This window comes from Hoplias malabaricus, chromosome Y (genome assembly GCF_029633855.1).
Source record: "Hoplias malabaricus isolate fHopMal1 chromosome Y, fHopMal1.hap1, whole genome shotgun sequence".
Taxonomy (NCBI): Eukaryota; Metazoa; Chordata; class Actinopteri; order Characiformes; family Erythrinidae; genus Hoplias; species Hoplias malabaricus.
The window spans coordinates 63733640-63756378 of record NC_089820.1 but is presented as its reverse complement, the minus strand read 5'-3'; the positions used below and the strand labels follow the sequence as shown (position 1 = coordinate 63756378).

At 54.6% G+C, this 22739-nt stretch overlaps 1 long non-coding RNA gene across 1 annotated transcript in view; it reads left to right on the top strand.

Moving 5' to 3' along the window:
- The window catches only part of LOC136679239 (uncharacterized), a 42788-nt gene extending 21382 nt beyond the window's left edge, over positions 1-21406 (top strand). Inside the window, exons 3-6 of the long non-coding RNA XR_010796536.1 lie at positions 17870-17942; positions 19284-19343; positions 20240-20329; positions 21195-21406. This is a non-coding gene — a long non-coding RNA (uncharacterized lncRNA). The remainder of the gene's footprint in view (positions 1-17869; positions 17943-19283; positions 19344-20239; positions 20330-21194) is intronic.
- Positions 21407-22739: the final 1333 nt, after the last annotated feature.

The window sequence follows — 22739 nt, the reverse complement described above, 5'->3', positions numbered from 1 at the left end:
GCAGCAGCAGAGACCAGAGCCATAGCAGTAGCACAGCCCAGAGACCAGTGCAGCAGCAGCAGAGACCAAAGACCAGTGTAGCAGCAGCACAGCCCGGAGACCAGTGTAGCAGCAGCACAGCCCGGAGACCAGTGTAGCAGCAGCACAGCCCAGAGATCAGTGTAGCAGCAGCACAGCCCAGAGAACAGTGTAGCAGCAGCAGAGCCAAGAGACCAGTGTAGCAGCACTGCCTAGAGCCATAGCAGCAGCAGAGCCCAGAGACCAGTGTAGCAGCAGCACCGTCCAGAGACAAGCACAGCAGCAGAGCAGCCGAGAGACCAGTACAGCAGCAGCAGAGACCAGAGCCATAGCAGTAGCACAGCCCAGAGACCAGTGCAGCAGCAGCAGAGACCAAAGACCAGTGTAGCAGCAGCACAGCCCGGAGACCAGTGCAGCAGCAGCACCGTCCAGAGACAAGCACAGCAGCAGAGCAGCCGAGAGACCAGTACAGCAGCAGCAGAGACCAGAGCCATAGCAGTAGCACAGCCCAGAGACCAGTGCAGCAGCAGCAGAGACCAAAGACCAGTGTAGCAGCAGCACAGCCCGGAGACCAGTGTAGCAGCAGCACAGCCCGGAGACCAGTGTAGCAGCAGCACAGCCCAGAGATCAGTGTAGCAGCAGCACAGCCAAGAGACCAGTGTAGCAGCACAGCCTAGAGCCATAGCAGCAGCAGAGCCCAGAGACCAGTGTAGCAGCAGCACAGCCCAGACACCAGTGTAGCAGCACAGACCAGAGCAATAGCAGCAGCACAGCCCAGAGACCAGTGCAGCAGCAGCACCGTCCAGAGACAAGCACAGCAGCAGAGCAGCCGAGAGAGCAGTACAGCAGCAGCAGAGACCAGAGCCATAGCAGTAGCACAGCCCAGAGACCAGTGTAGCAGCAGCACAGCCCGGAGACCAGTGTAGCAGCAGCACAGCCCGGAGACCAGTGTAGCAGCAGCACAGCCCGGAGACCAGTGTAGCAGCAGCACAGCCCAGAGACCAGTGTAGCAGCAGCACAGCCCAGAAATCAGGGCAGCAGCAGCACAGCCCAGAGATCAGGGCAGCAGCAGCACAGCCCGGAAACAAGTGTAGCAGCAGCACAGCCCAGAAATCAGGGCAGCAGCAGCACAGCCCGGAAACAAGTGTAGCAGCAGCACAGCCCAGTGACCAGTGTAGCAGCAGCACAGCCCGGAGACCAGTGTAGCAGCAGCACAGCCCAGAGATGAGGGCAGCAGCAGCACAGCCCAGAGATCATCACAGCAGCAGCACAGCCCAGAGACAAGTGTAGCAGCAGCACAGCCCAGAGACAAGTGTAGCAGCAGCACAGCCCAGAGACCAGTGTAGCAGCAGCACAGCCCGGAGACCAGTGTAGCAGCAGCACAGCCCAGAGACCAGTGTAGCAGCAGCACAGCCCGGAGACCAGTGTAGCAGCAGCACAGACCGGAGACCAGTGTAGCAGCAGCACAGCCCGGAGACCAGTGTAGCAGCAGCACAGCCCGGAGACCAGTGTAGCAGCAGCACAGCCCGGAGACCAGTGTAGCGGCAGCACAGCCCGGAGACAAGTGTAGCAGCAGCACAGCCCGGAGACCAGTGTAGCGGCAGCACAGCCCGGAGACCAGTGTAGCAGCAGCACAGCCCAGAGACAAGTGTAGCAGCAGCACAGCCCAGAGACAAGTGTAGCAGCAGCACAGCCCAGAGACAAGTGTAGCAGCAGCACAGCCCAGAGACAAGTGTAGCAGCAGCACAGCCCAGAGACCAGTGTAGCAGCAGCACAGCCCGGAGACCAGTGTAGCAGCAGCACAGCCCAGAGACAAGTGTAGCAGCAGCACAGCCCAGAGACCAGTGTAGCAGCACAGACCAGAGCAATAGCAGCAGCACAGCCCAGAGACCAGGGCAGCAGCAGCACCGTCCAGAGACAAGCACAGCAGCAGAGCAGCCGAGAGACCAGTGTAGCAGCAGCAGAGACCAGTGTAGCAGCAGCACAGCCCGGAGACCACTGTAGTAGCACAGCCCAGAGAAAGAGCAGGAGTAGATGCAGCAGCACAGCCCAGAGACCAGGGTAGCAGCAGCACAGCCCAGAGACCAGTGTAGCAGCAGCACAGCCCAGAGACCAGGGCAGCAGCAGCACAGCCCAGAGACCAGTGCAGCAGCAGCACAGCCCGGAGACCAGTGTAGCAGCAGCACAGCCCGGAGACCAGTGTAGCAGCAGCACAGCCCGGAGACCAGTGTAGCAGCAGCACAGCCCGGAGACCAGTGTAGCAGCAGCACAGCCCGGAGACCAGTGTAGCAGCAGCACAGCCCGGAGACCAGTGTAGCAGCAGCACAGCCCAGAGACCAGTGTAGCAGCAGCACAGCCCGGAGACCAGTGTAGCAGCAGCACAGCCCAGAGATCAGGGCAGCAGCAGCACAGCCCAGAGATCAGGGCAGCAGCAGCACAGCCCGGAAACAAGTGTAGCAGCAACACAGCCCGGAGACCAGTGTAGCAGCAGCACAGCCCAGAGACCAGTGTAGCAGCAGCACAGCCCAGAAATCAGGGCAGCAGCAGCACAGCCCAGAGATCAGGGCAGCAGCAGCACAGCCCGGAAACAAGTGTAGCAGCAGCACAGCCCAGAAATCAGGGCAGCAGCAGCACAGCCCGGAAACAAGTGTAGCAGCAGCACAGCCCAGAGACAAGTGTAGCAGCAGCACAGCCCAGAGACAAGTGTAGCAGCAGCACAGCCCAGAGACCAGTGTAGCAGCAGCACAGCCCGGAGACCAGTGTAGCAGCAGCACAGCCCAGAGACAAGTGTAGCAGCAGCACAGCCCAGAGACCAGTGTAGCAGCACAGACCAGAGCAATAGCAGCAGCACAGCCCAGAGACCAGTGCAGCAGCAGCACCGTCCAGAGACAAGCACAGCAGCAGAGCAGCCGAGAGACCAGTGTAGCAGCAGCAGAGACCAGTGTAGCAGCAGCACAGCCCGGAGACCACTGTAGTAGCACAGCCCAGAGAAAGACCAGGAGTAGATGCAGCAGCACAGCCCAGAGACCAGTGTAGCAGCAGCACAGCCCGGAGACCAGTGTAGCAGCAGCACAGCCCGGAGACCAGTGTAGCAGCAGCACAGCCCGGAGACCAGTGTAGCAGCAGCACAGCCCGGAGACCAGTGTAGCAGCAGCACAGCCCAGAGACCAGTGTAGCAGCAGCACAGCCCAGAGACCAGTGTAGCAGCAGCACAGCCCAGAAATCAGGGCAGCAGCAGCACAGCCCAGAGATCAGGGCAGCAGCAGCACAGCCCGGAAACAAGTGTAGCAGCAACACAGCCCAGAGACAAGTGTAGCAGCAGCACAGCCCAGAGACAAGTGTAGCAGCAGCACAGCCCAGAGACAAGTGTAGCAGCAGCACAGCCCAGAGACAAGTGTAGCAGCAGCACAGCCCAGAGACCAGTGTAGCAGCACAGACCAGAGCAATAGCAGCAGCACAGCCCTGAAACCAGTGCAGCAGCAACACATCCCGGAGACCAGTGTAGCAGCAGCACAGCCCGGAGACCAGTGTAGCAGCAGCACAGCCCGGAGACCAGTGTAGCAGCAGCACAGCCCGGAGACAAGTGTAGCAGCAGCACAGCCTGGAGACCAGTGTAGCAGCAGCACAGCCCAGAGACCAGTGTAGCAGCACAGACCAGAGCAATAGCAGCAGCACAGCCCTGAAACCAGTGCAGCAGCAGCACATCCCGGAGACCAGTGTAGCAGCAGCACAGCCCAGAGACCGATGTAGCAGCAGCACAGCCCGGAGACCAGTGTAGCAGCAGCACAGCCCGGAGACAAGTGTAGCAGCAGCACAGCCTGGAGACCAGTGTAGCAGCAGCACAGCCCAGAGATCAGGGCAGCAGCAGCACAGCCCAGAGAACAGTGTAGCAGCAGCAGAGCCAAGAGACCAGTGTAGCAGCAGCACCGTCCGGAGACAAGCACAGCAGCAGAGCAGCCGAGAGACCAGTACAGCAGCAGCAGAGACCAGAGCCATAGCAGTAGCACAGCCCAGAGACCAGTGCAGCAGCAGCAGAGACCAAAGACCAGTGTAGCAGCAGCACAGTCCGGAGACCAGTGTAGCAGCAGCACAGCCCGGAGACCAGTGTAGCAGCACAGCCTAGAGCCATAGCAGCAGCAGAGCCCAGAGACCAGTGTAGCAGCAGCACAGCCCAGACACCAGTGTAGCAGCACAGACCAGAGCAATAGCAGCAGCACAGCCCAGAGACCAGTGCAGCAGCAGCACCGTCCAGAGACAAGCACAGCAGCAGAGCAGCCGAGAGAGCAGTGCAGCAGCAGCAGAGACCAAAGGCCAGTGTAGCAGCAGCACAGCCCGGAGACCAGTGTAGCAGCAGCACAGCCCGGAGACCAGTGTAGCAGCAGCACAGCCCAGAGATCAGTGTAGCAGCAGCACAGCCAAGAGACCAGTGTAGCAGCACAGCCTAGAGCCATAGCAGCAGCAGAGCCCCGAGACCAGTGTAGCAGCAGCACAGCCCAGACACCAGTGTAGCAGCACAGACCAGAGCAATAGCAGCAGCAGAGCCCAGAGACCAGTGTAGCAGCAGCACAGCCCAGAGACCAGTGTAGCAGCAGCACAGCCAAGAGACCAGTGTAGCAGCACAGCCTAGAGCCATAGCAGCAGCAGAGCCCAGAGACCAGTGTAGCAGCAGCACAGCCCAGAGACCAGTGTAGCAGCAGCACAGCCCAGAGACCAGTGTAGCAGCAGCACAGCCCGGAGACCAGTGTAGCAGCAGCACAGCCCAGAGACCAGTGTAGCAGCAGCACAGCCCAGACACCAGTGTAGCAGCAGCACAGCCCAGACACCAGTGTAGCAGCACAGACCAGAGCAATAGCAGCAGTACAGCCCAGAGACCAGTGCAGCAGCAGCACCATCCAGAGACAAGCACAGCAGCAGAGCAGCCGAGAGACCAGTACAGCAGCAGCAGAGACCAGAGCCATAGCAGTTGCACAGCCCAGAGACCAGTGCAGCAGCAACAAAGACCAAAGACCAGTGTAGCAGCAGCAGAGACCAGAGCAGTAGCACAGACCAGAGCCACAGCAGTAGCACAGCCCAGAGACCAGAGCAGCAGCAGAGCCCAGAGACCAGTGTAACAGCCCAGAGACCAGTGTAGCAGCAGCACAGCCCAGAGACCAGTGTAGCAGCACAGCCCAGGGACCAGTGTAGCAGCAGCACAGCCCAGAGACCAGTGTAGCAGCAGCACAGCCCAGAGACCAGTGTAGCAGCAGCACAGCCCGGAGACCACTGTAGTAGCACAGCCCAGAGAAAGAGCAGGAGTAGATGCAGCAGCAGAGCCCAGAGATCAGGGCAGCAGCAGCACAGCCCAGAGACCAGTGTAGCAGCAGCACAGCCCAGAGACCAGTGTAGCAGCAGCACAGCCCAGAGACCAGTGTAGCAGCAGCACAGCCCTGAAACCAGTGCAGCAGCAGCACATCCCGGAGACCAGTGTAGCAGCAGCACAGCCCGGAGACCAGTGTAGCAGCAGCACAGCCCGGAGACCAGTGTAGCAGCAGCACAGCCCGGAGACCAGTGTAGCAGCAGCACAGCCCAGAGATCAGGGCAGCAGCAGCACAGCCCAGAGATCAGGGCAGCAGCAGCACAGCCCGGAAACAAGTGTAGCAGCAGCACAGCCCAGAGACAAGTGTAGCAGCAGCACAGCCCAGAGACAAGTGTAGCAGCAGCACAGCCCAGAGACAAGTGTAGCAGCACAGCCCAGAGACCAGTGTAGCAGCAGCACAGCCAAGAGACCAGTGTAGCAGCACAGACCAGAGCAATAGCAGCAGCACAGCCCAGAGACCAGTGCAGCAGCAGTACCGTCCAGAGACAAGCACAGCAGCAGAGCAGCCGAGAGACCAGTGTAGCAGCAACAGAGACCAGTGTAGCAGCAGCACAGCCCGGAGACCACTGTAGTAGCACAGCCCAGAGAAAGAGCAGGAGTAGATGCAGCAGCACAGCCCAGAGATCAGGGCAGCAGCAGCACAGCCCAGAGACCAGTGTAGCAGCAGCACAGCCCAGAGACCAGTGTATCAGCAGCACAGCCCAGAGACCAGTGTAGCAGCAGCACAGCCCAGAGACCAGTGTAGCAGCAGCACAGCCCAGAGACCAGTGTAGCAGCAGCACATCCCGGAGACCAGTGTAGCAGCAGCACAGCCCAGAGACCAGTGTAGCAGCAGCACAGCCCGGAGACCAGTGTAGCAGCAGCACAGCCCGGAGACCAGTGTAGCAGCAGCACAGCCCGGAGACCAGTGTAGCAGCAGCACAGCCCAGAGATCAGGGCAGCAGCAGCACAGCCCGGAAACCAGTGTAGCAGCAGCACAGCCCACAGACAAGTGTAGCAGCACAGACCAGAGACCAGTTTAGCAGCACAGCCCAGAGAACAGTGTAGCAGCAGCACAGCCCAGAGAACAGTGTAGCAGCAGCAGAGCCAAGAGACCAGTGTAGCAGCACAGCCTAGAGCCATAGCAGCAGCAGAGCCCAGAGACCAGTGTAGCAGCAGCACAGCCCAGACACCAGTGTAGCAGCACAGACCAGAGCAATAGCAGCAGCTCAGCCCAGAGACCAGTGCAGCAGCAGCAGAGACCAGAGCCATAGCAGTAGCACAGCCCAGAGACCAGTGTAGCAGCACAGCCCAGAGACCAGTGTAGCAGCACAGCCCAGACACCAGTGTAGCAGCAGCACAGCCCAGAGACCAGTGTAGCAGCAGCACAGCCCAGAGACCAGTGTAGCAGCAGCACAGCCCAGAGACCAATGTAGCAGCAGCACAGCCCAGAGACCAGTGTAGCAGCAGCACAGCCCGTAGACCACTGTAGTAGCACAGCCCAGAGAAAGAGCAGGAGTAGATGCAGCAGCACAGCCCAGAGATCAGGGCAGCAGCAGCACAGCTCAGAGACCAGGGCAGCAGCAGCACAGCCCTGAAACCAGTGTAGCAGCAGCACAGCCCAGAGACCAGTGTAGCAGCAGCACTGCCCTGAAACCAGTGTAGCAGCAGCACAGCCCAGAGACCAGTGCAGCAGCAGCACAGCCCAGAGATCAGGGCAGCAGCAGCACAGCCCGGAGACCAGTGCAGCAGCAGCACAGCCCGGAGACCAGTGCAGCAGCAGCACAGCCCGGAGACCAGTGCAGCAGCAGCATAGCCCGGAGACCAGTGCAGCAGCAGCACAGCCCAGAGACCAGTGCAGCAGCAGCACAGCCCGTAAACCAGTGTAGCAGCAGCACAGCCCGGAAACCAGTGTAGCAGCAGCACAGCCCAGAGACAAGTGTAGCAGCAGCACAGCCCAGAGACAAGTGTAGCAGCAGCACAGCCCAGAGACAAGTGTAGCAGCAGCACAGCCCAGAGACAAGTGTAGCAGCACAACCCAGAGAACAGTGTAGCAGCAGCACAGCCAAGAGACCAGTGTAGCAGCACAGCCTAGAGCCATAGCAGCAGCAGAGCCCAGAGACCAGTGTAGCAGCAGCACAGCCCAGACACCAGTGTAGCAGCACAGACCAGAGCAATAGCAGCAGCACATCCCAGAGACCAGTGCAGCAGCAGCACCGTCCAGAGACAAGCACAGCAGCAGAGCAGCCGAGAGACCAGTACAGCAGCAGCAGAGACCAGAGCCATAGCAGTAGCACAGCCCAGAGACCAGTGCAGCAGCAGCAAAGACCAAAGACCTGTGTAGCAGCAGCAGAGACCAGAGCAGTAGCACAGACCAGAGCCACAGCAGTAGCACAGCCCAGAGAAGAGAGCAGCAGCAGAGCCCAGAGACCAGTGTAACAGCCCAGAGACCAGTGTAGCAGCAGCAGAGACCAGAGCAGCAGCAGAGACCAGAGCCATAGCAGCAGCAGAGCACAGAGACCAGTGTAGCAGCAGCAGAGACCAGAGCAGCAGCACAGCCCAGAGACCTGTGTAGCAGCACAGACCAGAGCAGCAGCAGAGACCAGAGGAGCAGCAGAGCCCAGAGAACAGTGTAGCAGCAGCAGAGACCAGAGCAGCAGCACAGCCCAGAGACCTGTGTAGCAGCACAGACCAGAGCCTTAGCAGCAGCACAGCCCGGAGACCAGTGCAGCAGCAGCACAGCCCGGAGACCAGTGCAGCAGCAGCACAGCCCGGAGACCAGTGTAGCAGCAGCACAGCCCGGAGACCAGTGTAGCAGCAGCACAGCCCAGAGACCAGTGTAGCAGCAGCACAGCCCAGAAATCAGGGCAGCAGCAGCACAGCCCAGAGATCAGGGCAGCAGCAGCACAGCCCGGAAACAAGTGTAGCAGCAGCACAGCCCAGAAATCAGGGCAGCAGCAGCACAGCCCGGAAACAAGTGTAGCAGCAGCACAGCCCAGAGACAAGTGTAGCAGCAGCACAGCCGAGAGACAAGTGTAGCAGCAGCACAGCCCAGAGACAAGTGTAGCAGCAGCACAGCCCAGAGACAAGTGTAGCAGCAGCACAGCCCAGAGACCAGTGTAGCAGCACAGACCAGTGCAGCAGCAGCACCGTCCAGAGACAAGCACAGCAGCAGAGCAGCCGAGAGACCAGTGTAGCAGCAGCAGAGACCAGTGTAGCAGCAGCACAGCCCGGAGACCACTGTAGTAGCACAGCCCAGAGAAAGAGCAGGAGTAGATGCAGCAGCACAGCCCAGAGACCAGGGTAGCAGCAGCACAGCCCAGAGACCAGTGTAGCAGCAGCACAGCCCAGAGACCAGGGCAGCAGCAGCACAGCCCAGAGACCAGTGCAGCAGCAGCACAGCCCGGAGACCAGTGTAGCAGCAGCACAGCCCGGAGACCAGTGTATCGGCAGCACATCCCGGAGACCAGTGTAGCAGCAGCACAGCCCAGACACCAGTGTAGCAGCACAGACCAGAGCAATAGCAGCAGCTCAGCCCAGAGACCAGTGCAGCAGCAGCACCGTCCAGAGACAAGCACAGCAGCAGAGCAGCCGAGAGACCAGTACAGCAGCAGCAGAGACCAGAGCCATAGCAGTAGCACAGCCCAGAGACCAGTGTAGCAGCACAGCCCAGAGACCAGTGTAGCAGCACAGCCCAGAGACCAGTGTAGCAGCAGCACAGCCCAGAGACCAATGTAGCAGCAGCACAGCCCAGAGACCAGTGTAGCAGCAGCACAGCCCGTAGACCACTGTAGTAGCACAGCCCAGAGAAAGAGCAGGAGTAGATGCAGCAGCACAGCCCAGAGATCAGGGCAGCAGCAGCACAGCTCAGAGACCAGGGCAGCAGCAGCACAGCCCTGAAACCAGTGTAGCAGCAGCACAGCCCAGAGACCAGTGTAGCAGCAGCACTGCCCTGAAACCAGTGTAGCAGCAGCACAGCCCAGAGACCAGTGCAGCAGCAGCACAGCCCAGAGATCAGGGCAGCAGCAGCACAGCCCGGAGACCAGTGCAGCAGCAGCACAGCCCGGAGACCAGTGCAGCAGCAGCACAGCCCGGAGACCAGTGCAGCAGCAGCATAGCCCGGAGACCAGTGCAGCAGCAGCACAGCCCAGAGACCAGTGCAGCAGCAGCACAGCCCGTAAACCAGTGTAGCAGCAGCACAGCCCGGAAACCAGTGTAGCAGCAGCACAGCCCAGAGACAAGTGTAGCAGCAGCACAGCCCAGAGACAAGTGTAGCAGCACAGCCCAGAGAACAGTGTAGCAGCAGCACAGCCAAGAGACCAGTGTAGCAGCACAGCCTAGAGCCATAGCAGCAGCAGAGCCCAGAGACCAGTGTAGCAGCAGCACAGCCCAGACACCAGTGTAGCAGCACAGACCAGAGCAATAGCAGCAGCACATCCCAGAGACCAGTGCAGCAGCAGCACCGTCCAGAGACAAGCACAGCAGCAGAGCAGCCGAGAGACCAGTACAGCAGCAGCAGAGACCAGAGCCATAGCAGTAGCACAGCCCAGAGACCAGTGCAGCAGCAGCAAAGACCAAAGACCTGTGTAGCAGCAGCAGAGACCAGAGCAGTAGCACAGACCAGAGCCACAGCAGTAGCACAGCCCAGAGAAGAGAGCAGCAGCAGAGCCCAGAGACCAGTGTAACAGCCCAGAGACCAGTGTAGCAGCAGCAGAGACCAGAGCAGCAGCACAGACCAGAGCCATAGCAGCAGCAGAGCACAGAGACCAGTGTAGCAGCACAGACCAGAGCAGCGGCACAGCCCAGAGTCCAGTGTAGTAGCACAGACCAGAGCAGCAGCAGAGACCAGAGGAGCAGCACAGCCCAGAGAACAGTGTAGCAGCAGCAGAGACCAGAGCAGCAGCACAGCCCAGAGACCTGTGTAGCAGCACAGACCAGAGCCTTAGCAGCAGCACAGCCCGGAGACCAGTGCAGCAGCAGCACAGCCCGGAGACCAGTGCAGCAGCAGCACAGCCCGGAGACCAGTGTAGCAGCAGCACAGCCCGGAGACCAGTGTAGCAGCAGCACAGCCCAGAGACCAGTGTAGCAGCAGCACAGCCCAGAAATCAGGGCAGCAGCAGCACAGCCCAGAGATCAGGGCAGCAGCAGCACAGCCCGGAAACAAGTGTAGCAGCAGCACAGCCCAGAAATCAGGGCAGCAGCAGCACAGCCCGGAAACAAGTGTAGCAGCAGCACAGCCCAGAGACAAGTGTAGCAGCAGCACACCCCAGAGACAAGTGTAGCAGCAGCACAGCCCAGAGACAAGTGTAGCAGCAGCACAGCCCAGAGACAAGTGTAGCAGCAGCACAGCCCAGAGACCAGTGTAGCAGCACAGACCAGTGCAGCAGCAGCACTGTCCAGAGACAAGCACAGCAGCAGAGCAGCCGAGAGACCAGTGTAGCAGCAGCAGAGACCAGTGTAGCAGCAGCACAGCCCGGAGACCACTGTAGTAGCACAGCCCAGAGAAAGAGCAGGAGTAGATGCAGCAGCACAGCCCAGAGACCAGGGTAGCAGCAGCACAGCCCAGAGACCAGTGTAGCAGCAGCACAGCCCAGAGACCAGGGCAGCAGCAGCACAGCCCAGAGACCAGTGCAGCAGCAGCACAGCCCGGAGACCAGTGTAGCAGCAGCACAGCCCGGAGACCAGTGTATCGGCAGCACATCCCGGAGACCAGTGTAGCAGCAGCACAGCCCAGACACCAGTGTAGCAGCACAGACCAGAGCAATAGCAGCAGCTCAGCCCAGAGACCAGTGCAGCAGCAGCACCGTCCAGAGACAAGCACAGCAGCAGAGCAGCCGAGAGACCAGTACAGCAGCAGCACAGACCAGAGCCATAGCAGTAGCACAGCCCAGAGACCAGTGTAGCAGCACAGCCCAGAGACCAGTGTAGCAGCACAGCCCAGAGACCAGTGTAGCAGCAGCACAGCCCAGAGACCAGTGTAGCAGCAGCACAGCCCAGAGACCAGTGTAGCAGCAGCACAGCCCAGAGACCAATGTAGCAGCAGCACAGCCCAGAGACCAGTGTAGCAGCAGCACAGCCCGTAGACCACTGTAGTAGCACAGCCCAGAGAAAGAGCAGGAGTAGATGCAGCAGCACAGCCCAGAGATCAGGGCAGCAGCAGCACAGCTCAGAGACCAGGGCAGCAGCAGCACAGCCCTGAAACCAGTGTAGCAGCAGCACAGCCCAGAGACCAGTGTAGCAGCAGCACTGCCCTGAAACCAGTGTAGCAGCAGCACAGCCCAGAGACCAGTGCAGCAGCAGCACAGCCCAGAGATCAGGGCAGCAGCAGCACAGCCCGGAGACCAGTGCAGCAGCAGCACAGCCCGGAGACCAGTGCAGCAGCAGCACAGCCCGGAGACCAGTGCAGCAGCAGCATAGCCCGGAGACTAGTGCAGCAGCAGCACAGCCCAGAGACCAGTGCAGCAGCAGCACAGCCCGGAAACCAGTGTAGCAGCAGCACAGCCCGGAAACCAGTGTAGCAGCAGCACAGCCCAGAGACAAGTGTAGCAGCAGCACAGCCCAGAGACAAGTGTAGCAGCAGCACAGCCCAGAGACAAGTGTAGCAGCAGCACAGCCCAGAGACAAGTGTAGCAGCACAGCCCAGAGAACAGTGTAGCAGCAGCACAGCCAAGAGACCAGTGTAGCAGCACAGCCTAGAGCCATAGCAGCAGCAGAGCCCAGAGACCAGTGTAGCAGCAGCACAGCCCAGACACCAGTGTAGCAGCACAGACCAGAGCAATAGCAGCAGCACATCCCAGAGACCAGTGCAGCAGCAGCACCGTCCAGAGACAAGCACAGCAGCAGAGCAGCAGAGAGACCAGTACAGCAGCAGCAGAGACCAGAGCCATAGCAGTAGCACAGCCCAGAGACCAGTGCAGCAGCAGCAAAGACCAAAGACCTGTGTAGCAGCAGCAGAGACCAGAGCAGTAGCACAGACCAGAGCCACAGCAGTAGCACAGCCCAGAGAAGAGAGCAGCAGCAGAGCCCAGAGACCAGTGTAACAGCCCAGAGACCAGTGTAGCAGCAGCAGAGACCAGAGCAGCAGCACAGACCAGAGCCATAGCAGCAGCAGAGCACAGAGACCAGTGTAGCAGCACAGACCAGAGCAGCGGCACAGCCCAGAGTCCAGTGTAGCAGCACAGACCAGAGCAGCAGCAGAGACTAGAGGAGCAGCACAGCCCAGAGAACAGTGTAGCAGCAGCAGAGACCAGAGCAGCAGCACAGCCCAGAGACCTGTGTAGCAGCACAGACCAGAGCCATAGCAGCAGCACAGCCCGGAGACCAGTGCAGCAGCAGCACAGCCCGGAGACCAGTGCAGCAGCAGCACAGCCCGGAGACCAGTGTAGCAGCAGCACAGCCCGGAGACCAGTGTAGCAGCAGCACAGCCCAGAGACCAGTGTAGCAGCAGCACAGCCCAGAAATCAGGGCAGCAGCAGCACAGCCCAGAGATCAGGGCAGCAGCAGCACAGCCCGGAAACAAGTGTAGCAGCAGCACAGCCCAGAAATCAGGGCAGCAGCAGCACAGCCCGGAAACAAGTGTAGCAGCAGCACAGCCCAGAGACAAGTGTAGCAGCAGCACAGCCCAGAGACAAGTGTAGCAGCAGCACAGCCCAGAGACAAGTGTAGCAGCAGCACAGCCCAGAGACCAGTGTAGCAGCACAGACCAGAGCAATAGCAGCAGCACAGCCCAGAGACCAGTGCAGCAGCAGCACCGTCCAGAGACAAGCACAGCAGCAGAGCAGCCGAGAGACCAGTGTAGCAGCAGCAGAGACCAGTGTAGCAGCAGCACAGCCCGGAAACCACTGTAGTAGCACAGCCCAGAGAAAGAGCAGGAGTAGATGCAGCAGCACAGCCCAGAGACCAGGGTAGCAGCAGCACAGCCCAGAGACCAGTGTAACAGCAGCACAGCCCAGAGACCAGGGCAGCAGCAGCACAGCCCAGAGACCAGTGCAGCAGCAGCACAGCCCGGAGACCAGTGTAGCAGCAGCACAGCCCGGAGACCAGTGTATCGGCAGCACATCCCGGAGACCAGTGTAGCAGCAGCACAGCCCGGAGACCAGTGTAGCAGCAGCACAGCCCGGAGACCAGTGTAGCAGCAGCACAGCCCGGAGACCAGTGTAGCAGCAGCACAGCCCGGAGACCAGTGTAGCAGCAGCACAGCCCGGAGACCAGTGTAGCAGCAGCACAGCCCGGAGACCAGTGTAGCAGCAGCACAGCCCAGAGATCAGGGCAGCAGCAGCACAGCCCAGAGATCAGGGCAGCAGCAGCACAGCCCGGAAACAAGTGTAGCAGCAACACAGCCCAGAGACAAGTGTAGCAGCAGCACAGCCCAGAGACAAGTGTAGCAGCAGCACAGCCCAGAGACAAGTGTAGCAGCAGCACAGCCCAGAGACCAGTGTAGCAGCACAGACCAGAGCAATAGCAGCAGCACAGCCCTGAAACCAGTGCAGCAGCAACACATCCCGGAGACCAGTGTAGCAGCAGCACAGCCCGGAGACCAGTGTAGCAGCAGCACAGCCCGGAGACCAGTGTAGCAGCAGCACAGCCCGGAGACAAGTGTAGCAGCAGCACAGCCTGGAGACCAGTGTAGCAGCAGCACAGCCCAGAGACCAGTGTAGCAGCACAGACCAGAGCAATAGCAGAAGCACAGCCCTGAAACCAGTGCAGCAGCAGCACATCCCGGAGACCAGTGTAGCAGCAGCACAGCCCGGAGACCGGTGTAGCAGCAGCACAGCCCGGAGACCAGTGTAGCAGCAGCACAGCCCGGAGACAAGTGTAGCAGCAGCACAGCCTGGAGACCAGTGTAGCAGCAGCACAGCCCAGAGATCAGGGCAGCAGCAGCACAGCCCAGAGAACAGTGTAGCAGCAGCAGAGCCAAGAGACCAGTGTAGCAGCACTGCCTAGAGCCATAGCAGCAGCAGAGCCCAGAGACCAGTGTAGCAGCAGCACCGTCCAGAGACAAGCACAGCAGCAGAGCAGCCGAGAGACCAGTACAGCAGCAGCAGAGACCAGAGCCATAGCAGTAGCACAGCCCAGAGACCAGTGCAGCAGCAGCAGAGACCAAAGACCAGTGTAGCAGCAGCACAGTCCGGAGACCAGTGTAGCAGCAGCACGACCCGGAGACCAGTGTAGCAGCAGCACAGCCCAGAGATCAGTGTAGCAGCAGCACAGCCAAGAGACCAGTGTAGCAGCACAGCCTAGAGCCATAGCAGCAGCAGAGCCCAGAGACCAGTGTAGCAGCAGCACAGCCCAGACACCAGTGCAGCAGCACAGACCAGAGCAATAGCAGCAGCACAGCCCAGAGACCAGTGCAGCAGCAGCACCGTCCAGAGACAAGCACAGCAGCAGAGCAGCCGAGAGAGCAGTACAGCCCAGAGACCAGAGCCATAGCAGTAGCACAGCCCAGAGACCAGTGCAGCAGCAGCAGAGACCAAAGGCCAGTGTAGCAGCAGCACAGCCCGGAGACCAGTGTAGCAGCAGCACAGCCCGGAGACCAGTGTAGCAGCAGCACAGCCCTGAGAACAGTGTAGCAGCAGCAGAGCCAAGAGACCAGTGTAGCAGCACAGCCTAGAGCCATAGCAGCAGCAGAGCCCAGAGACCAGTGTAGCAGCAGCACAGCCCAGACACCAGTGTAGCAGCACAGACCAGAGCAATAGCAGCAGCACAGCCCAGAGACCAGTGTAGCAGCACAGCCTAGAGCCATAGCAGCAGCAGAGCCCAGAGACCAGTGTAGCAGCAGCACAGCCCAGACACCAGTGTAGCAGCACAGACCAGAGCAATAGCAGCAGCAGAGCTCAGAGACCAGTGTAGCAGCAGCACAGCCCAGAGACCAGTGTAGCAGCAGCACAGCCAAGAGACCAGTGTAGCAGCACAGCCTAGAGCCATAGCAGCAGCAGAGCCCAGAGACCAGTGTAGCAGCAGCACAGCCCAGAGACCAGTGTAGCAGCAGCACAGCCCAGAGACCAGTGTAGCAGCAGCACAGCCCGGAGACCAGTGTAGCAGCAGCACAGCCCAGAGACCAGTGTAGCAGCAGCACAGCCCAGACACCAGTGTAGCAGCAGCACAGCCCAGACACCAGTGTAGCAGCACAGACCAGAGCAATAGCAGCAGTACAGCCCAGAGACCAGTGCAGCAGCAGCACCATCCAGAGACAAGCACAGCAGCAGAGCAGCCGAGAGACCAGTACAGCAGCAGCAGAGAGCAGAGCCATAGCAGTAGCACAGCCCAGAGACCAGTGCAGCAGCAACAAAGACCAAAGACCAGTGTAGCAGCAGCAGAGACCAGAGCAGTAGCACAGACCAGAGCCACAGCAGTAGCACAGCCCAGAGACCAGAGCAGCAGCACAGCCCAGAGACCAGTGTAACAGCCCAGAGACCAGTGTAGCAGCAGCACAGCCCAGAGACCAGTGTAGCAGCACAGCCCAGGGACCAGTGTAGCAGCAGCACAGCCCAGAGTCCAGTGTAGCAGCAGCACAGCCCAGAGACCAGTGTAGCAGCAGCACAGCCCGGAGACCACTGTAGTAGCACAGCCCAGAGAAAGAGCAGGAGTAGATGCAGCAGCACAGCCCAGAGATCAGGGCAGCAGCAGCACAGCTCAGAGACCAGGGCAGCAGCAGCACAGCCCTGAGAACAGTGTAGCAGCAGCAGAGCCAAGAGACCAGTGTAGCAGCACAGCCTAGAGCCATACCAGCAGCAGAGCCCAGAGACCAGTGTAGCAGCAGCACAGCCCAGACACCAGTGTAGCAGCACAGACCAGAGCAATAGCAGCAGCACAGCCCAGAGACCAGTGTAGCAGCAGCACAGCCCGGAGACCAGTGTAGCAGCAGCACAGCCCGGAGACCAGTGTAGCAGCAGCACAGCCCAGAGATCAGGGCAGCAGCAGCACAGCCCGGAAACCAGTGTAGCAGCAGCACAGCCCACAGACAAGTGTAGCAGCACAGACCAGAGACCAGTTTAGCAGCACAGCCCAGAGAACAGTGTAGCAGCAGCACAGCCCAGAGAACAGTGTAGCAGCAGCAGAGCCAAGAGACCAGTGTAGCAGCACAGCCTAGAGCCATAGCAGCAGCAGAGCCCAGAGACCAGTGTAGCAGCAGCACAGCCCAGACACCAGTGTAGCAGCACAGACCAGAGCAATAGCAGCAGCACAGCCCAGAGACCAGTGCAGCAGCAGCACCGTCCAGAGACAAGCACAGCAGCAGAGCAGCCGAGAGACCAGTACAGCAGCAGCAGAGACCAGAGCCATAGCAGTAGCACAGCCCAGAGACCAGTGCAGCAGCAGCAAAGACCAAAGACCTGTGTAGCAGCAGCAGAGACCAGAGCAGTAGCACAGACCAGAGCCACAGCAGTAGCACAGCCCAGAGAAGAGAGCAGCAGCAGAGCCCAGAGACCAGTGTAACAGCCCAGAGACCAGTGTAGCAGCAGCAGAGACCAGAGCAGCAGCACAGACCAGAGCCATAGCAGCAGCAGAGCACAGAGACCAGTGTAGCAGCACAGACCAGAGCAGCGGCACAGCCCAGAGTCCAGTGTAGCAGCACAGACCAGAGCAGCAGCAGAGACCAGAGGAGCAGCACAGCCCAGAGAACAGTGTAGCAGCAGCAGAGACCAGAGCAGCAGCACAGCCCAGAGACCTGTGTAGCAGCACAGACCAGAGCAATAGCAGCAGCACAGCCCGGAGACCAGTGCAGCAGCAGCACAGCCCGGAGACCAGTGCAGCAGCAGCACAGCCCAGAGACTTTTTTGTGCCTAAATCACAGATGTCATAGTCATTGATTCAGTTGTTTAATTTGAATACGTAATGCTGTTGTTGAAATGGATTTGCAGTGTTAATTCTGGAAAGGAATCTGATGTTTAGATGCATAAACAAAGCTCTTTATGTTTTCAAAGGGACTCAGATTAGGTGAAGTTGCTAGGACTTGATCAATTTTCTAAAGAAATGTTCACAGCCACATGTTCACCTCATTTTTGTCCCTGTTAAAATGGAGCTTCAGTAACCTGCACATTTGTGCCCCCAGACATCCATTTTGTCCAAGAATGAAATCCATCCATCCATTATCTGTAACCGCTTATCCAATTTAGGGTCGCGGGGGGTCCAGAGCCTACCTGGAATCATTGGGCGCAAGGCGGGAATACACCCTGGAGGGGGCGCCAGTCCTTCACAGGGCAACACACACACTCACACATTCACTCACACCTACGGACACTTTCAAGTCGCCAATCCACCTGCAACGTGTGTTTTTGGACTGTGGGAGGAAACCGGAGCACCCGGAGAAAACCCACGCGGACACGGGGAGAACACACCAACTCCTCACAGACAGTCACCCGGAGCGGGAATCGAACCCACAACCTCCAGGCCCCTGGAGCTGTGTGACTGTGACACTACCTGCTGCACCACCGTGCCGCCCCAAGAATGAAATGTATGATGTAATTTCTGTGTAAGTTTTGTTTCACATCAGTGTTGTGTGTTTGTATTTGTGTTCAGGCTGCTGCTATTGGTGAAGTGGAGAAAGGCACTGAGTGAAGAGTCATGGGGATTTACACGATTCAAAGTAATGGTAATGAAGATGATGCTGAGCCACAGGACTTTGTCATTATTATAGAGTACATTTAGGGGACCTTCATAATGGTTTTTGAACTCGTCTATTCCCTTGATCTCTGTGTTCCTGACAATTAGAATATACACTTGACTTGGTCCTGGAAATACTGGTTAATTTGAATACATATAATGAACACAAATTTTGCACATGTTGTTGGAGTTCAGTCTTTATGCTCATATTGTTTTTGGAAATGATAATTGCGTACATGTTGATATTTGAAATAGTATTTTGACTTTGAAACAGTATTTGAGTTTTTAAGTGTTGACTGGGGTCAGGGAAGGAGGAGATATTAGTATTAGGATAAAACCAATTACATGATGGTAGAGTTATTGATAGGATCTATCTATTGATAGAATGAATAATAATATATTCATAGGTAACATAAGTAAAAATGTTCTGGATGTTGCTGTACATTAAGAGTATTTCTCTGAAGACCTTGCAGCATTATCATTTTATTGAAAGTGTTTATTCATAATAATTCAGGAACTATCTGTAAAATAATGGTATTTCTCTGTAAAACATTTAGTGTTTTCACTTAATTGAAAGTGCATTATCATAATAATTCAGGAAATATCTCTAAAATAAAGGTATTTCTTTGCAAAACTTTTAGTGCCATCACTATATTGAAAGTGGTTTATCGTAATAATTCAGGAAAAATCTGTAAAATAACGGTATTTCTCTATATAAATTTTATTGCCATTTTCTTTAAATTTATTGTTTTTCCACTAAATTTAAATTAGGACATTTGACTTTAATTTTATGGTTTTATGGCACGGTGGTGCAGCAGTTAGTGTCGCAGTCACACAGCTCCAGGGGCCTGGAGGTTGTGGGTTCGATTCCCGCTCCGGGTGACTGTCTGTGAGGAGTGTGGTGTGTTCTCCCTGTGTCTGTGTGGGTTTCCTCCGGGTGACTGTCTGTGAGGAGTGTGGTGTGTTCTCCCTGTGTCTGTGTGGGTTTCCTCCGGGTGACTGTCTGTGAGGAGTGTGGTGTGTTCTCCCTGTGTCTGCCTGGGTTTCTTCTGGGTGCTCCGGTTTCCTCCCACAGTCCAAAAACACACGTTGGTAGGTGGATTGGCGACTCAAGTGTCGACTCAAGAGCTTCAGGGCTCTTTGGTTGTGGGCTCAAATTTTGGAGAAGTTTGGTGTGTTTTCCCTGTGTCCTAGTGGGTCTCCTCTGGGCACTCTGGTTTCCTCCCACAGTCTAAACACACAGGTTAGCAGGCAGATTGACTGTAAAAAGTGTAGGCTTCAAATGGACAGACAGTTTAATTAATTAATTGTGCTATGCTTGTTTTTACAGTACATTTTCCAGAAATTTCCTGTCCACAGTAAATCACAAAACCAATGGGAAAGGTGAATGGTGAGCATTCCTGACTTAAAATTGTATTGGCATTTCCATCACAGCATTTTGTTTACATGTTGCAATCACATGAAAAGGAAGAATTATAATTCTTGATATAAAATCAAAACTGCTGCTGCATTTCGAGAATGACTATGTTTTGAAGAATCATGCCACCATTTTTATGTGGATTAAAAGAAAAAACACATTTTTAACAGGGAAGAGAAATGTGGGTGTAGTTCTGGGCTAAGGGGATTGGTTAGGACTGGAATGTTGAAGGTGGGAGGTGGTGCTTACTACAAGATAGAGACGATGATAGAGATCTACAAGACAAACAATGAACAGAGTCTGTGAGGTCATATAAAATGGCTTTCATGGTAGAGGATGCAGAAAATTACATTGAATGAGATGTAAGTATTACATTAATGGACTTTTGTCCACAAATCTCTGGCCATGTCAAATACCCGACTCCTATATGTCATGCAGTTTCCAAGAATTTTCGTTGGTGGAGTCATTCCACCTGAGGATATTTTGGTTCCTGCTCACGCTACCCCTTCAGAAAACACTCTGTCAATGCCCTGTCATTTTCCACTGAAAGTCCCTGTCATTTTCCACTGAGATCAAAAATGTTTATGACTTAACAAACCTTTTTCTTAAGGTTAATGAAGTAATGAATAGGTCCCTAATCTAATCCCTAATAGGTTTCTAATCTGTTTACGCACTGGAAACAAGTCTAATGTGTTTACAACACCCAATGTAAATAAATGAAAAAACCAAGCTGGCTCGTCTTGTATTCTAGGTTTTCATTTACTCTCTCTCTCTCTCTCTCTCTCTCTCTCTCTCTCTCTCTCTCTCTCTCTCTCTCTCTCTCTCTCTCTCTCTCTCTCTCTCTCTCTCTCTCTCTCTGCTCATGGCAGAGGCATCTGGAGTTTTTTAAACAACAGTAAGAACTCCAACTGTTGAAAAGCACAAACTGAAATGAGGATTGTTCTATTCCTTCTCCGTAGGTGGGTAATATTGAGTTAATTTTTGCTGTTTCATATCACTTAAGGTGGGAATGTCTTCATATTCTGCAATACCCAAAGTGCTACTAAACGAAACAACTCCCACTACAAATAAGTTTCTGTGGTAATTCAAACAATGAATAAAAATGTACAGACAACTTTATTAATGTCCAAACAATGGTCATATTTTCCCATTAAACACATTGTTCCACATTTTAAAATATTGGACCATAGAAATGTGCTTTCCCATAAACATGTTCCCTTTAATAACTTGTATGTTTTAAAAATGTAGACTCTATTGAAAATAGTACTTGAAATACATTCATTTATCAAAGCTTGAAAGGCACATTTCATGGCAACTTATAGCAAAAAAATATTAATAAAATGTAATAATTATATAAATCAGTAAAACCATTGTTTTGTTAAGTGCAGTCATAATTTTGAGAGGCAAAGCTAAGCACAAATAGAATATTTCTACAGGAGAATACTGGCTAGTTTCCCATTTTACATGAACTCTTGTTGAAAGTATTCATATAATCCAATGATTAACATATTAACCATATCATCTTTCTTCACATATTAGTCCCCACCCTACCCCTAAACAAATATGTTCAAGTTTCTTCAACTTTAATAATGGAATGTTGATACGTTTGAGTATCCACGACACTGGGTGTAGCCGATTAGTGCTGAGAGTAATGGCGGCTACAATGGGGGCAATTAGTACAATGTCACAACATGTAACCATAGTAAAAACAGACAGATCTATGTAAAATAAATAAAACAAATACATACATTTTTAAAATAATACTAATAGAAAAGGCTAGATCCAGTGAATTCAAAAATTGACCTCCATATCTTCTCTGTTCAGAGAGAGGTTCTCCAACATCTGTGGGAGATCAACCAGCTCCTGGTCTCCTTGTTCTGTGACCTCCATATCTTCTCTGTTCAGAGAGAGGTTCTCCAGGAGATCAATCAAATCCTGTTCTCCATTCTTCACCTAATCCACAGAGATCAAGCAGACTGAGAGTGAACACACATATCCAGTACCTCACTTTTTTAATCCACCTTTATATATCAGAGGTGGATTTACACAGTTTGGCTTAAATCTCATTTCATGACTTGTTTTGGATATAACCTGAGTAAATGTGCTCTAAATTTAATATTGTTTCTGTTTGTGTTTTCTCTCTTATATATGTGTTTGTCATTTAGATGGCATCCCAGTTTTATTTTGCCTTTCAGACAATAGTTATTGCACAATCTGCTGTTGCCAGAGGAACACGTGGTCATACAGTTGCATATACTCTGATCTCTGTTTGATGTCAGCAATTCTACCGTAATATTTACTTTCTTTATCGCAATGTGGGTGTTAACCAGTTTCCAGGTCTCCTGTTCTTATACGGTATGCCCTAGAAGTTAAAAGCCAGTGTCATCCATGAGTTTTGACTTCAGGTCTGTTTTCATTCTAAGGATCCTACAAATCTTTGGAAATGTACATTCAGGGAAGACCTGGTTTATTTTGTTTGAAATGTGAAGGTAAGTTGAATTGAGTTTCAGTATCTATTTTATGGAGCTAATTTAGGCTCAAAAGTGTTCATCTGGGAAAAAAAAAGATCTGAAACAGAAAGTTCAAATTTTGAGAACTTTAATTACTTATATGTATCAAAAATGTAAATTAATGTGGGATGATTATTTTCAGTTTAAACAGAATTTTGATTAAATTATATACATATATATATATATACACTTTTTTTTATAATACATTTCAGTTGCAGATTTTATGTTATCACATTCAGATCTTATATACTTTATTCATATATTTTTTTGGTTGCAGATATTTTTTTCACGTTCAGATCCTTTTTTTCACTTTTGGATCGTTGTTTTTCAGTTTCAGATTTTTGGCCCAATTCTGCCGTGGGAGGGGGGACATCAGCTGAGAGGAGCATGGTATAATGACTGACAGCCCCCAAAATGGGATAAATTAGACATCCTCTTTGTAATTAAAAAACTTGCGAAGTGCCCTCTCAGACGCCCTTCCAAGTGAGAAAACATGATGCATTGCCCTTGTAACACAGCTCCTGGGACAGGCTTTCCCAAAGTTGGTGCAATGACAGTTTATATTGCCATGGCCGTTTATATTTATAGTCTTAAATTTAAATAAATCAAGGATGAAAATTATTTTATTATACATGGTGCATCATAGATTTTGGTGAGCTAGTGGGGCCCCATGTGGTGCTTTTTTGTGGTACTATAACTGCTTTCTGTGTTTTAACAGCAAGAAAGGCACATGTAAATAAAATGATGTGTAAACGCACAGAATATAAGGGAAAACACACAGCAACAAAACCAGTTTAATTTACTCTTTACCTGGTCACTGCAGCTTGTTCTGATGGATCGCAAAGTGCTGGTGGGAAAC